Consider the following 13812-nt stretch of genomic DNA (forward strand, 5'->3'; position numbering starts at 1 on the left):
GTTATATCTTCACATACATAAAAGTTACTTTTTGTTTTTTCTAGGAGTTCGAAAATCATTCTGACCACTAAGAATTTTTTTTTAAAGTAGTGTTAAAATCATGTTGAACTGCTGCTAACAAGTAATAGTCATACTCAAATTTTTCTAAAAACTAAACACAGTAAAGCACATAAAATACATAAGATAAAAATTAATACAAATTTTTCAGTAAGTATTAGTTATTATAATAGTATTGTTGTTATAGTGAATGTTGACCCTAAAATAGTATATAATCACCAAAGTTGTCCTAAATCAAGTATCATTCTTTTTTGATTATCATACAAGTGACCTTCTCATTCTTGAAAATGCCTAGAACTAACAAAGTAAAAGATAGGCAATAACTAGGCAAAAGGAAAATTTGAGGGCTGCAAAGAGATTTTCTGTATCCTCTAAGACATTTCCTTTAAAATATTGTGAATGGGAGAAAATAATAGCAAACAAAGCAACTGAAAAAGAATTAATCTCAAAAATATACAAGCAAAAAAAAAAAATATACAAGCAGTTCCTGCAGCTCAATTCCAGAAAAATAAATGACCCAGTCAAAGAATGGACCAAAGAACTAAACAGACATTTCTCCAAAGAAGACATACAGATGGCTAACAAACACATGAAAAGATGCTTAATATCACTCATTATCAGAGAAATGCAAATCAAAACCACAATGAGGTACCATTTCATGCCAGTCAGAATGGCTGCTATCAATACAAACAATAAATGCTGGAGGGTGTGGAGAAAGGAACCCTACTGTGGTGGGAATGCAAACTAGTACAGTACTATGGGAAAACAGTGTGGAGACCTTTTAAACTGGAAAAAAAAACAAACTGGAAATAGAACTGCCATACAACCCGGCAATCCCACTGCTGGGCATACATAGCAAAGAAACCAGAATTGAAAGAGACACGTGTACCCCAGTGTTCATCGCAGCACTGTTTACAATAGCCAGGACATGGAAGCAACCTAGATGTCCATCAGCAGACAAATGGATAAGAAAGCTGTGGTACATACACACAATGGAATATTACTCAGCCATTAAAAAGAATGCATTTGAATCAGTTCTAATGAGGTGGATGAAACTGGAGCCTATTATACAGAGTGAAGTAAGCCAGAAAGAAAAACACCAATATAGTATACTAATGCATATATATGGAATTTAGAAAGATGGTAACGATGACCCTATATGCGAGACAGCGAAAGAGACACAGATGTAAAGAACAGTCTTTCAGACTCTGTGGGAGAAGGCGAGGGTGGGATGATTTGAGAGAATAGCATTGAAACATGTATATTATCATATGTGAAAGAGATTGCCAGTCAAGGTTTGATGCATGAGACAGGGTACTCAGGGCTGGCACACTGGGATGACCCTGAGGGATGGGATGGGGAGGGAGGTAGGAGGAGGGTTCAGGATGGGAAACACATGTCCACCCATGGCTGATTCATGTCAGTGTATGGCAAAAACCACTACAATATTGTAAGGTAATTAGCCTCCAATTAAAATTAATTAATTACTTTTTTTTAAAAAAGACTGTGAAGGGACTTCCCTGGTGGTCCAGTGGCTAAGACTCTGCACTCCCAGTGCAGGGAGCCTGGGTTCCACCCTTGGTTGGGGAAGTAGATCCCACAGGCAGCAACAAACAGTTTCCCTGCCGAAACTGAAGGATCCCACATGCCGCAACAAAGACTGAAGATCTGTGTGCCACAACCAAGACCTGGCGCAGCCAAATAAGCAAATAAATATTTTTTTTTAAAAAGGACTATGCAATGATTATGCAATGATTTTGTTTGTCTGTATCCATATCAGTTTCATTAGGGTAATTAAAACTCTCTACTATTACAAGCAGACTCAAAATCTCAGTAGTTTAAAACAAGATTTATTTATTGTTCATGTAATGGTTTATAAGTCTGGTAGTTCCTCTGAGATTACTCCTCTAGATAGCTTCTTCCACCTTATAACTTTCCCAGTCTCAGAGGGAAGGAAACACCTTCTAAGTTGTTTGGAGGTTTAGAGCAAGGCCTGGAAACAGCAACATAATTTCCACTCACATTCTTTAGACCAGAATCTTGTCCTAGTTCAGTTCAGTGACTCAGTTGTGTCCCACTCTTCACGATCCCATGGACTGCAGGATGCCAGGCTTCCCTGTCCATCACCAACTCCCACAGCTTGCTCAAACTCATGTCCATTGAGTTGGTGATGCCATCCAACCATGTCCTAAGGCCACAACCTAACTGCACAGTATTCTGGGAAGTGCTTTCTTACTGGTTGCATGGAGAAAAGAAACACATAGGCTTTCTTGATTCTTCAGAGATACTAAAGGTTTAAACTTTCCAGTGTGCTCTGTTTATTTCTTAGCATGCCATTAACATGGGGTTAACAATTTATTATAAGGGCACCATCTGATACCGTAATTTTTGTATCTCAGCATGCACAGTTAAGGTTGGTCCAAGTCTTTCCTGAAGCTTCCCTGATCATTTCACCACACCCTATAGTGATCCTGTAATCTATGCTGTTATGGTGACATTTGGCACATAATCTCTGTAGTCTTTATTCTTTCTATTTGTTGTGTCTATTATCTTCCTGTTAAACTCTACATATCTTACATCTTATAGTACAGAATAGTATTGTATAGCATAGTGTAGTCTGATATCATACGGTACCATATCATATAGTGTTGTCTAGTAATTAATGACATAGTCTCTATAGTCAGTCTGCAAGGGTTTGAATTCTGGTTTTATTACTTACTAGCAATTTCCCTTACCTAATTATCCAACTTCTTTGTACCCTACTTTTCTCATTTAAAAATAAGCGTAATCACTAAGATACATACTTCATATATGTGTTAATGAAATTGCATATGATGAAGTATATAAAGCACTGAGAGTAATAAGCGTTTATAACACTCCTAGTGATGTGATTACTTACACAGTACAGAACTATCACTTTTTATTCTTGAATGCTCTACTGCAGTTTCCATATAGGCCTACCGAGAGTAGTCACAAGAAATGTTTACCAAGACAAATTAATGAAGATTTTTGATTGATAAAGTAGAGAATCTTCTACATCCACGTAAGAACGCTTCCTTAATATGTCTCCTCCAGTTCCACACAGATGCCAATATTAAGATATAATCTTTTTCTTTAGAATTAGGAATTAACCTTAAAATGGCTAATTTTTTTTTCATTTAAGCAATACAATGCACTAAACTTTAAGTGCAACACTTACTCATATAGCATGTCTAAAATCCTGGATCAAATAAAACATCTAATTTTCATGTACACCTGAGCTGTTATGAAAGTGAAAGAATACCTGCAAAGGCCACATATTATGTGAAAGTACAATTCCACAGAAGTACAGAAGTTTATTCTGGGTTGTTAGCCAATTCCCTGTGACCCGGAACCTGAGTTCCAGTAGTTATACTCAAAGGTTGGTGGCTCAGTGGTAGAGAATCCGCCTGCCAATGCAGGAGATACAGGTTCCATCCCTGATCCAGGAAGATCCCACATGCCAAAGAATAACTAAGCCCATGTGCCACAACAATTGAGCCTGTACTCTGGAACCCAAGCTCCACAACAAGAGAAGCCACCACAATGAGAAGCCCACGCACTCCAATGAGAGAGTAGTCCCTGCCTGCCACAACTTGAGAAAAGTCCACACAGCAACGAAGACCCAGCAAAGCCAAAAATAAAAATAGTAAATATTTTAAAAAGAAAGGAAGGACCAGAGCAGATGAGCAAATAGATTGGAGACTTAGATAAAAAGCAAGAAAGGGGATTGTATTTAAAAATCCCACATCTCATAGACAATTAATAGAGAAAATTGCTTGCCTCAGCCTTCACTCTGCGAGGAGCAGGAGAAAGAAAATATCTGTTTGTAAAATGCATGAAGCTCAGTCCTACCAGGTAACCATTGTAACCACCCGAAAAAGGGCAAAATTTGAGTGTAAAGCAGCATCAAGTTGATAGTCTCCCAGGTGGTTGACAGGAAAAATGCAAATCTTCTCTGAAAGAATGCATCTTAAACCTAAGCCTCACATTTAGGAAAAAGGTTTCCAAGGAGCATGAGCTCACAAAAACATTTACCAAACACAAGGGAGTAGAACACTATTAGCAAAAGTCAAGAGAAATAACAAAGTAAAGAATTTCAGAACTAGAATTTTCACCCCAGGAATATGTAAGTTTTGTGTCTTTAATACACTAAAGAAGCTAGAAGCATATAGCAAGTACCATAAAGTTGGGCGTTTTGTGTTTTAGTCAGTCAGTCAGTCATGTCTGACTCTTTGTGACCCCATGGACTGTCGCCCACCAGGTTCCTCTGTCCATGGGATTCTTCAGGCAAGAATATTGGAGTGGAAGCTATCTCCTTCTCCGGGAGATCTTCCTGACCCAGGGATTGAACCTGGGTCTCCTGCATTGCAGGCAGATTCTTTACCAGCTGAGCCACCAAGGAGGCCCATCATAAAGTTGTATAACATTCAATATGAAATTTGAAAAGAAATTGGCATTCTGGAAGTGAGAAATATAATAATTGAACTTAAGAATTGCTTTAAACATAAGATTAGGCTAATTGGAGAAAGAATGTGTAAATCAGAAGATAGATTAATAATTAAGGATGCCACATAGGCAAAGAGGAGGTAGGAATTAAAGTTTAAAGATGAAGAAAATATAGTGGGGGGGGCGGGTAGAACACATGTCAGATTGGGAGGTTTAGGACAGGAGGGGGCAACTTGTTCCTGTAAAAATATCAGATAGCAAATATTTTAGGGTTCATGGGCCACAAGGGCTTTATCAACCCTGTCATTGCCGTGCAAAGTGGTACTCTGAAAAATACTCCAAGAAATACTCAACTCTGCCATTGTAGTGCAAAGCAGCTGTAGATAATCATGTAAACAAATGAGGCTGGATGTTTTCCAATAAAACTTTACTTACAAAAAGACAACATACCTTGTTTGGGGCATGGATCATTGTTTGTCAACTTCTAGCTTTGGAAATAATAGAAAATCAGGGTAGAACAAAATTTGAGAAGATAGTGAATTACATCTCAATCAAGATGCCCAAAACAATTAAATCTCAAACCAAAAGGAAAAAGTACAATAATGGCTGGGAATTTTCCAGAAATGATAGAACAATTCTCAGATTCACAAGACCAAAAAATCCAAAGTGGGAGAAAGTAAAAATAAAATTACAGCTAGATAAGTTATTATGAAACTGCAGGACAAGAATGATAAAGAAAAAAATTTGAAGTCATTAAAAAATCATTAAATTCATTCTCCTAAAAATATGTAGAGACTGGACAAAATTTCAAAAATATATCAGGGTCCTGGAAATTGACCCAACACAAACAATACTTATGAAGCATTTTTTCGTGAAAAACCTCTAGAACTTTGAGTGGGAATGGTAGAAATCTGTGATCTTCATACTTGGAGTTAGTCCAGACACCCCACTACAAGCAGCACCTTGGCAGATGCCATCTGTAGCTTTACATGAGTGGGGTTGGATGTGAAAACTAGCAGTTTAACTGTCAGAGAGGGATGGCTTGAAATGAAAGGTGAAAATCCACACCCAAGAGTTTTGTCAGTAAAAGTAGCAAAGTTGATAGGATATCAATGGGAGAAATCCGGTGCTCTTCACCTTAAACTTGTATTCCCATTTCAGTGAGCAGTGGACAAGCAAGAAATTTAGTAAGATCTTTTTAAAATAATTTTATTATTTTTTAAATTTTTGGCCATTCTGGGTCTTCGTTGCACATGTTTTTCTCTAGCTGCGGCAAGAGGGAGCTACTCTCTAGTTTTGGTGCCGTGGCTTCTCCTTGCTGAGCACCGGCTTTAGGGTGCACGGGCTTCAGAAGTTGCAGTTCTCGGGCTCTGGAGCACAGGCTCAGTAACTGTAGCGCACAGACTTAGTTGCTCCGCAGCGTGTGGGATCTTCTCGGATCAGGGATCGAACCCATGTCTCCTGCATTGGCAGATTCTTTACCAAACCCCTTAATAAGATCTTGGAAGTGAGAAAATCCCAAAGAGATGACAATTATTGGAACTAATAAGCAATTGTAGCAAGGTAGGAGGATGCAATATATTAGTATCAATATTAATATTAATTAATATAATTATGCAAATATAACTATATATTGATAGTATAGTAATTATATAATATATAGGCATTAATAGATGTTATTAAGAATTAATCAATACATTTACTATTACATTTATGTTAATCTTGATATAATTAGTAATATATTGTATTAATTATATAAATTTGTATTATTATAAATTCATAAATTAATACTAAAAAAGTCATTTCCTTTCCTATATACCAGCATTGAAGGATTCAAATTTGTAATTAAGAACATAATACTATTTTTGCATTAATACCAAAAAAGTGAAATACTTTAGGTATAAATCTAATAAACTATGAGCTAGATCTATATGAGAAAAAAAGCTGCAAACTCTGATTGAAGAAGTCAAATATCTAACTAAATGAAGAGAGATTTCATATTCATGAGTAGGAAGATTCAATATTGTCAAGACATCAGTTTTCTCCAACTTGATCTTTGGGTCTATTTCTCCTTTAACTCATGAGTTATTTAACATTTGGAGATTTTTCAAATAGCTCTCTGCCACTGATTTGTAATTCTGTTGTCATCAGAGGAAATACCCCATGCATTTCCATACCTCTGTGTAGTTCCCTCTTGTGATACGTTTCCCTAAAATCCTTGTTTTTGCCTCCCTCAACTTTGAACTCTGTCTCCTCCACTCAGAGATAGCTGACCTCTGTTTGGGTGTCCTTTCCCTTCACTGTGGTCTGGAAACTCCCAGACAGTAACCAGAGACATTCATTGGGCATGCCTCATTTGTTTTTATCTCTCAGCAATCACTTTCCTGTGCTGTGCATTGTACAATGTCTGAGAACCATTGTTTCCTATATTTTGTCTATTTTCCTAGTTATTTGAAGAGGAAGGGTAAATCTGGTCTCTTTTATTCTGTCATTGCCAGAAGCAAGCCAAAAACTGTTTCAAGTCAATTGTGTTTCCTCTAAACAACAACAAACCGAAAATGTAACTTTAAAATGACACCCTTTTCAGTAGCATAAATAAAATAAGGTCCACAGGAATATATTTAACAAAAGATGTGCAATTTTCAGAATATTATAAAATCTGCTAAAAATAAATTATTAAAGCCTAAATAAACAGACAGAAATATAATGTTAATGGTTAGGAAGACTCAATCACATAAATTTAGATTCAATACAATACTAATGAAATAATTTCCCCGCTATATTGAGATATAATTGACATATAACATTCATTGTGTAAGTTTAAGCATGCATTTGATATATTGAAAAATAATTACGGTCATGAGTTCAGTTCAGTCACTCAGTCTTGTCTGACTTTTTGCAACCCCATGAACTGCATCATAGCATTTCCTTTGTTGTGCAGAGGGGTTTTTTTTTAGTTTGATGTAGTCCCCACCCCCTACCCCCACCTTTTTATTTTGCTTTTGTTGCCTTTGCTTTTGATTTCAAATCCAAGACTCATGTCAAGGAGCTTACTGTGTTTTCTTGTAAGAGTTTTATGGCTGTAGGTTTTTTATTCAAGTCTTTAATCCATTTTGAGTTGATTCCTGTGTATGGTGTACAATAGGGGTCCAGTTTCATTCTCTTCCAGTTTTCCCACCACCATTTATTGAAGAGTTTATCCTTTCACCATTGTATATTCTTGGCTCCCCTGTCATGAATTAGTTGACCATATATGCATGTCTTTATTTCTGGGCTCTGTATTCTGTTTCATTGATCTATGTGTCTATTTTAATGCCAATATGATTCTCTTTTGATTACTGTGGCTTTGTAATATAGTTTGAAATCAAGAAGTATGGTGCCATCAGCTTTGTTCTTCTCAAGATTGCTTTGCTGTGCATGGATTTTTGTGGTTCCATACAAACTTCAGCATTCTATTTCTGTGAAAAATGCTACTGGAATTTTGATAGAGACTGCATTGAATCTGTAGATAGTTCTGAAGAGTGTGGACATCTTAACAATATTAATCCTTCCAATCTATGAACACAGAATATCTTTCATTTATTTCTGTCTTCTTCAGTTTCATTCATCAATGCCTTACAGTTTTCTATTTCTGATAGCTTTATTATGCAGAGAAGTAACTGATTTTTGTATATTGATTTTATACACTGCAACTTCACTGAATTTTCAAATTTGTTCTAACAGCTTTTTGGTGGAATCTTTAGAATTTTATATACATAATATCTGGAGAAGGAAATGGCAACCCAGTCCAGTATTCTTGCCTGGAGAATACCATGGACAGAGAACATGGTGGACTACAATCCTTGGGTTTGCATAGAGTTAGAGACAACTGAAGCGACTAAACAGCATACAAAATATCATACCATCTAAAATAGAGACAGTTTTAATTTTTCCTTTCCAATTTGGATACCTTTTATTTTTGTTGCATAATTGCTCTGGCTGCAGCTTCCAATACTAGGTTGAATAAAAGTGGAGAGAGTGGACATTCTTGTTTTTGATCTCAGAAGAGAAGCTTACAGCTTTTCACTATTGTGCATGATTTTAGTTGTGGGATTGTCGGATATCACCTTTATTATTTTGAAGTATATTCTCTATATACCCAGTTTGTTGAGTATTTTTATCATGAAAAAATGTTGAATTTTGTCAAATGTTTCTTTTCTGCTTTTATTGAGAAGATCTTATGATTTTTATTCTTTATTTTGTTAAAATGATATATCACAATGATTGACTTGTAGATGTTGAACCATTCTTCAGTTCAGTTCAGTCATTTAGTCGTGTCTGACTCTTTGCGACCCCATGAATCGCAGCACACCAGGCCTGCCTATCTATCACAAACTCCCAGAGTTTACTCAAACTCATGTCTATCGAGTCAGTGATGCCATCCAGCCATCTCATCCTCTGTCGTCCCCTTCTTCTCTTGCCCCCAATCCCTCCTAGCATCAGGGTCTTTTCCAATGACTCAACCCTTCGCATGAGGTGGCCAAAGTATTGGAGTTTCAGCTTCAGCATCAGTCCTTCCAATGAACACCCAGGACTGATCTCCTTTAGGATGGACTGGTTGGATCTCCTTGCAGTCCAAGGGATTCTCAAGAGTCTTCTCCAATACCACAGTTCAAAAGCATCAGTTTTACTCCCCTAGAATTATTCCCACTTGGTGGTAGTGTGTGATACTTAATGTACTGCTGAATTTAATTTGCTAATATTTTAATCAGGATTTTTCATCAGGGATACTAGCCTGTAATTTTCTCTTCTTATAGTGTCTTCATCTGGTTTGGGTATCAAGGTAATTTTGGCAAGAAGAGTTTGGGAGAGTTCCCTCTTTTTCTGGAAGAGCTTGAGAAGGGTTGGTATTAATTCTTCTTTAAATGTTTGGTAGAATTTACCAGTGAAATCATCTGGCCTGGATTTTTTTGTTAGAACCAGGGAAATTTTTAATAGATTTAGTTTTATGTATAATTTAGCAAGATGTTTATAAAATTGCATGGAAGAGCAAAGTACTAGGAATACCCAAGACACTCCTTAAGAAGAGCCATGCCCAGCCAGATATCATGATTTATAATGTGAGTCAGGAGACTTCTCTGATGGTCCGATGGCTAAGAATCTGCCTTCCAATGCAGCGGACAAGGGTTCAATGCCTGATCAGGGAACTAAGATCCGCAAGCGCTGGGGCAGCTAAGCCTGCTCACTGCTACAACTACTCAGCCTACATGCTTTGACCAAGACCCGATGCAACCAATTAAATATATCTCTATCTATCTATCTATCTATCTATCTATCTATCTACCTATCTATATACACATACATAGTAAAAAAAAAATATGAGTCAGATTTGCACAATATGCTTGTACATATTGGGTTTTAATTCTGCCTAGATACCTACAGTTTATTTCTCTGAGCCTTAGTATCCTCATCCATATAATAACTGTGTCAACTTCACAGGGTAATAATGAGGAGTAAATGAGTTACCAGGTAAAAAGTACTTGGAACAGTATCTGGCATATCTTAAATATCAACCTGCATTAGCTTTTTTATTATTATTTAGCTCTAATTATTAAGACGGCACAACACAGGAGGGATAGACAAACAGACAAACAAAACATATCCAAGAATTCAGAAGAGACTCACTCAAAAATGGAAATGAATAAATGAGAAAGCTGCCCCTTCAGATCCACAGGAAAGGCTGTATTGTGATGTGGTGTAATTGATTGCTTGATTATTTATGTGGGAAAAAAATGAAAAAGGATCTTTTCCTCACACTAAAAACAAACCAAATGTTCAGCAACTGAAGAACGTAATATGCTCATGTCATGGGCCACTATACAAGGTGAAAATGAATGAATTAGTTTGTTATGTAGATACATATAGGAATTTCAAGAAACAATGCTAAGCTAAAATAAATTGTTGTTGTTTAGTCACTAAGTCATGTCTGACTCTTTTGCAACCCCTTGGACTATAGCCCACCAGGCTCTTCTGTCCATATGATTTCCCAGACAAGAAAACTAGAGTGGGTTGCCATTTCCTTCTCCAGGGGATCTTCCTGACTCACGGATCAAACCTGCATCTCCTGCACTGGTAGATGGTTTCTTTGCCACTGAGTCACCAGAAAAGCCCAAAAGTAAATTACAGAAGCACAAGCACTATTTAAGGTCATTTCTATAAAATGAAAAAAGCAAAGTCAAACAATATAATGTCTATAGATAGATCTATACTTGCAAAACTATGAAGAAAAACAAGAGAATCATTAAAGCTTAATCCAGTGAAGGAGTCACACTGGGGTCCAAGGATTAAATGACCAATTGGAAGCACTTAGAGGATTTCATATTCTCCAAATGTAGTATTTTATATCTAAAGCTAGGCAATGGGTCTGTATGTGTCCTTTATATTTTTTATCTTTACATTTTAGTATAGAGCCTTTTTATATTTGCTGTATCTCAAAATCTTTAAAAATTATCTGAGGAGTGCCTAAAAACCTAAATATCATTTATGTGGTATATCAGTAGTTTACTGCTTCCATCCTCTCATCCTGGTTAGACAGCATCACCAGCTAATTGGACATGAACTTAAGCAAACTCTGGGAGATAGTGAAGGACAAGGAAGCCTGGTGTGCTGTAGTCCATGGGGTCGCCAAGAGTCAGACACGACTTATCAACTGAACAACAACACCGCTTTCATGAATAAGTGTTACATTTGATATTTTAAAATTTTAATACTGCATAATAAACTTTGCATAACCTAAAAAAGAATTCTACATTATAAATATCCCACAAAGAGCTTTTCCCGAAAGCAGATTTTCCATGGGTTAGAATTATGGGTCTCTTGAAGAAAGCTGAGCGCCGTAAAATTGATGCTTTTGAACTATGGTGTTGGAGAAGACTCTTGAGAATCCCTTGGACTGCAAGGAGATCCAACCAGTCCATCCTGAAGGAGATCAGTCCTGGGTGTTCATTGGAAGGACTGATGCTGAAGCTGAAACTCCAGTACTTTGGCCACCTCACGCGAAGAGTTGACTCATTGGAAAAGACCCTGATGCTGGGAGGGATTGGGGGCAGGAGAAGAAGGGGACGACAGAGAATGAGATGGCTGGATGGCATCACTGACTCGATGGGCATGAATTTGAGTAAACTCTGGGAGTTGGTGTTGGACAGGGAGGCCTGGTGTGCTGCGATTCATGGGGTTGCAAAGAGTCGGACACGACTGAGTGACTGAACTGAACTGAACTGAGGACATAAAAATAGATGTCAAAGAAGAAACAGGAGTGAAGGAAGCCAAGGACTGTGAAATGACATTAAACAGTGATGGAAAATGAACCCTGTTTCACAGTTTTTCTTAACTTCCCCTAAGTGGGTACATTTTTTTGCCTGTGATTTTTTTTTTAAGAGATGAAAAGAATCATCTGAATAATCCTACCACAGATTGGGGTTGCAAAACAATTCGAAAAGAGACTTTAGAGCCTCATCTGCTTTTGGAAATTAGACATGTCTAAAAACAGAGAAACACCAAACCACTCTTGAAGATGCACACTGCTCTGTTTCTCTGCATAAATGTCTGCATTGCCTTGTTTGCGAACACTAGTCTGCAGAGATATGAGGGTTATAGACTATTCTTGCACAGCGTGGTATAAATTCTTCCTTTCATCCACTCTAAAGAGTATTCAGGGACTAAGGCAAGCGCATAAAAACAAATGCAGACTGCTCAGTGGATCTTTATTTATTCACTCAGAAAAAAATGGGACACTCTGGTACAGGAGCTTCTATAGTGTAATTCAGGACAAATTTTGGAAAGTCGGGGCCAAAGAATTTGCGAGCAAGAATTTGAAAGTCACGAGGGGAAATCTCTCCCTCACTTTGAGGAGGATGTACTATTCCTTTCAAGAAAAAGACATGCTTTCCAAAGAGAAGAAAAGACAGCGGCAGGGAAGAAGAGACAGGAGACAAATTCTAAAAAGGTGGTTTCAGAGTCTTTTTGAGGCAAATCCATCTCTAGTCTTGCTCATTACCATGGGAGAAGTTGTTTGCATTTGTCTTTGTTAAAGCAAGAAAGAGAATGGAATTCAATTCCAGTTCCAAGGGCTTTGCATCTTCCGCTTGCTCAGATGTGTGACAATGGAAGGGAACTTGTTGGGTCTGGTGGCAGCTGAAGTTTGGTCTCAAAGGAAAAAAAAAATCACTTTTCTGGCAGCAGAATAACTCTGCTGATCTCCTTTTTCAAAAAAATATTTATTTGGCTACACCAGGTCTTTTAGTTTAGGCTTGCAGAATCTTCATTCACAGCATGCGAACTCTTTGCCTGTGGGGTCTAGTTCCCTGACCACGGATCAAACCCAGGTCCCCTGCATTGGGAGCGTGGAGTCTTAGCCACTGGTCCACCGGGGAGGTCCCTGCCTATCTCCTTAAATCCATAATGTGAAAATAGAATTGCATCTAGACATTGCCTAGAGGCTACAGAAAATTGGAGTGAGGGAGAAGATGGACCGTTGTCTAGCCCTAGTTTCACCAGGAGAAATTACAGTGCCAACTGTGTGCAAATGTGAATCTGAAGAACTTTTCCTGTGATACAATATACCATTTTGAATATTTTAAAGTGCATAGTTCTGTGGTATTAAGTGCATCCACATTGTTGTGCAGCCATCACCACCATCCACCTCAAGAACTTTTTTATCTTTCTCAATTGTATCTCTATGCTTTAATCAGTAAGTCCCCATTCAGCCCCTGGTAACTATGGTTATTTTCTTTATGTATTTGACTACTCTAGGTACCTTATATAAGTGGGAACATACAATATTTGTGCTTTTATGATTGTCTTATTTCATTTAGCATAATGTCTTCAAGGTTCATTATGTTATAGCTTATGTCAGAATTTCCTCATGGACTGTAGCCTACCAGGCTCCTCCATCCCTGGGCTTTTCCAGGCAAGAGTACTGGAGTGGGTTGCCATTTCCTTCTCCAGGGGATCTTCCCAAGCCAGGGATCGAACCTGGGTCTCCCGCATTGTAGGCAGATGCTTTACCATCTGAGCCATCAGGGAGGCCCTCAATATTCCATTGTGCTGCTATGAACATGTACAAATAACTGTTCAACTTCCTGTTTTCATTTATTTTGGGTATATATCCAGAAATAGAATTGTCAGATCATATGGTAATTCTACATTTAATTCTTTGAGGAACCACCAATACTGTTTTACTCAGCGGCTACACCATTTTATATTCCCACCAAAAGTGCACAAGGATTCCAGTCCTTCCCCATCCTCCCT

At 37.6% G+C, this 13812-nt stretch overlaps 1 non-coding gene across 1 annotated transcript; it reads right to left on the minus strand.

The window, feature by feature from the left end:
- Positions 1-13515: 13515 nt before the first annotated feature.
- Positions 13516-13587, minus strand: TRNAC-ACA. The gene has a single exon. It is a non-coding gene; the product is annotated as a tRNA-Cys (tRNA).
- Positions 13588-13812: the final 225 nt, after the last annotated feature.

This window comes from Cervus canadensis, chromosome 10 (genome assembly GCF_019320065.1).
Source record: "Cervus canadensis isolate Bull #8, Minnesota chromosome 10, ASM1932006v1, whole genome shotgun sequence".
Classification (NCBI taxonomy): Eukaryota; Metazoa; Chordata; class Mammalia; order Artiodactyla; family Cervidae; genus Cervus; species Cervus canadensis.